We start from the raw sequence: 2902 nt of genomic DNA on the forward strand, positions 1-2902 counted from the left end.
GAAGCTTATACATGTTAAACAATTGATAGTTCAAGCAAGCTATATATTGCAGGGCTTTAGTTTCTATCATTTCTCTGTTCTAATTGCAATTTGAGGAGTCCTAATTAGAGTAGGATAAGTGCAAAGTTTAGACCAAAAAAGGAATCTTATATTCTAGTTGTTCAGTAGATGCAGGGAGACATTCTTGTTGTATCAATATCATCGAATATACTTTATATGATATTTAATGTAGCTTTCTTCTTGAGAACATGATTTTGAATTAAATATTCTGGCAGAACTTTTCCTGCCTGTCTAGCTACTATCTCTGCTTTAACTATCATAGCTGGTATCCCAGTAGTTTTGGATACCAGCTATGAGTTTTTTTTAAGAGCTACGACATTGGCATCTCAAATAATGAGACTTTAGAGCATCATGAAATACGAAAATACATGCTCTTCTGAGAAGCATTATCTTCATTCCAGACAACATATTCGGACATTTAAACATATCAACAACTTGCAAGGATAAGAAATCAAACAGTAGGTGAGTTGATGTTTCTCGAACTGGTTGTTGTTGACATTCTTAAATAAATTTCATGTGTTCATGCTTGTGTTGGTACATCCACAGGGATTGTAGGTGAAGAGCCCTCTCTTTCACCCCTTTCACCGACACTGTTATCTGCAAACTTTAAGCTTGCTGAGTGGTAACCTTTCTCTTTCTCATTCTCATTCCATTCAGCTGCATAATATACTTCTTCTGTTGCATATGGTTTCGGGCCTTAATTACATGTGGACCTTTAATTACAAGTGGACCCCATTGTGGGAAATAAATCCGCACGATGGGTAGGGTGCAGCACATGAACATTAATTACATTAATTACTTTGCATTTTACTTAATTTTGTTTGTCTTTTTTTTTAAAAACTGCAGTTCAATCGGTATTCTAATAGAATGGACAAAAGTTGGATAAATAAGTTAAGATCTAGTGCTGAATATTTGGATGGAGTTCGGAATTTCATTAAGTTTGCCTTTGAGAAATCTAATATGAACGGAAAGATTTTATGTCCATGTCAAAAATGTGTAAACGGTTCTGCTCTTGATCCAAAAATTGTTGAAGAACATTTGGTATGGAATGGTTTTCTAAAGGGTTATACTGAATGGGTACTCCATGGAGAGTTCATACCTTCATGTAACCAACCCTCCGATCTAGAAGACACCTTCAATTTTGGATGTAGTGACACGGAACAAAATTCTGTAGAAAAAGATGATATAAGGGGCCTACTTAGAGATGCTCTTGGACATAATATCAGAACTGTAGGAGAAGATGAGCGTGCAGTTATTGATCAGTCCATGCATGTTGAGGAATCTATACATGCTGATGACACAGCTCATTATGATAACTTGGTGAAAGATTGTGATCAAGAACTGTATCCGGGTTGTAAGAATTTTTCGAAGATTTCTTTTCTTCTGCATTTATTACATTTGAAATATTTGAATGGGTGGTCCAGCAAGTCTTTTACCATGCTTCTTCAATTATTAAAGGATGCATTTCCGAAAGGTGTTACTCTGCCATCATCTTCATATGAAGCCAAAAAACTGATAAAAGAGTTGGACCTTGGATATGAGAAGATACACAGTTGTCCGAATGACTGCATTTTATATCGTGGTGAAAATAGGAACCAAGAGTCGTGCCGAATATGTGGAACTTCACGATGGGGAAAACATAAAGATCACGAGAATGATTCGTTGACTGAAGTGGATGCTGCACCGACTAAGAAAAAACCGGCTAAAATTTTGAGGTATTTTCCTCTTATACCAAGATTGAAAAGGATGTTTGCATCACCGAAGTCGGCTTCCTCGATGAGATGGCATGACGAAGGCCGTACAAAGGATGGAATGTTACGACACCCAGCGGATAGTCCCGCATGGAAAGCATTTGATGATAGGCATCCCGAATTTGCTTCTGATGCTCGCAGTGTCAGACTGGGTTTGGCTACTGATGGGTTTAATCCCTTTCGAACTATGAGTTCTACATATAGCACTTGGCCGGTTGTTTTGGTTCCATATAATTTACCACCATGGATGTGTATGAAACAGTCTTCACTCATTTTGTCAATGGTTATTCCAGGTGATAAGGGCCCAGATAATGATATTGATGTTTTTTTGCAGCCTTTAATAGAGGAATTGAAACAGTTATGGGAGGGTATTGATGCATTTGATGCTTTTACTGGCCAAAATTTCAAATTGCGTGCAGCTCTTATTTGGACTATCAATGATTTTCCTGCATATGCTAATTTATCTGGTTGGAGCACTAAGGGGCGTACTGCATGTCCTTCTTGTGGAGATTCAACCCATTCGTATTGGTTAAAACATGGAGGAAAGTTCTGTTATATGGGCCATCGTCGGTGGTTAGAAGCAAACCATCCATTTCGATTTCAGAAAGACTTGTTTGATTGTACCATAGAGTTGCGATCTGCCCCTGTTCCACCAACTGGAACTGAAGTCTTCAGACAAATGCATGACACCAATTATATACCGGGTAAGGTCGCCAAATGTTCAAAGAAGAGGGGGAGGGAGCATGTTGGCAGCACAATGAATGAAGGATTAATAGCAGAGGTTGCTGAGGATGCTGACAACTTTTTTGAGAATGAAGACAACATATATGGTCAGGAAAATGATGATGACTCAATGGCAGCATCTACACAAAAACAACTATGGAAAAAAAAGAGCATTTTCTTTGATTTACCTTATTGGGAGTATAATCTTCTTCGACATAACCTTGATGTGATGCATATAGAGAAGAACGTTTGTGATAACCTGATTGGAATATTGTTAAATCTTGAAGGGAAGACCAAAGATAACTTGAAAGCGCGTCTTGATTTGAAAGATATGGGCATAAGACAAGAGCTTCATCCGACATAGCTTG

General features: G+C 37.9%; 1 long non-coding RNA gene across 1 annotated transcript; it reads left to right on the forward strand.

Annotated features, from left to right (window-relative positions):
* The first annotated feature begins 383 nt into the window (after positions 1 to 383).
* Positions 384 to 1419, forward strand: LOC120110609. The gene is made up of 3 exons (XR_005511784.1): positions 384 to 522; positions 607 to 682; positions 907 to 1419. It is a non-coding gene; the product is annotated as an uncharacterized LOC120110609 (long non-coding RNA).
* The last annotated feature ends 1483 nt before the right edge of the window (positions 1420 to 2902 follow it).

This window comes from Phoenix dactylifera, chromosome 4 (assembly GCF_009389715.1).
Source record: "Phoenix dactylifera cultivar Barhee BC4 chromosome 4, palm_55x_up_171113_PBpolish2nd_filt_p, whole genome shotgun sequence".
Taxonomy (NCBI): domain Eukaryota; kingdom Viridiplantae; phylum Streptophyta; class Magnoliopsida; order Arecales; family Arecaceae; genus Phoenix; species Phoenix dactylifera.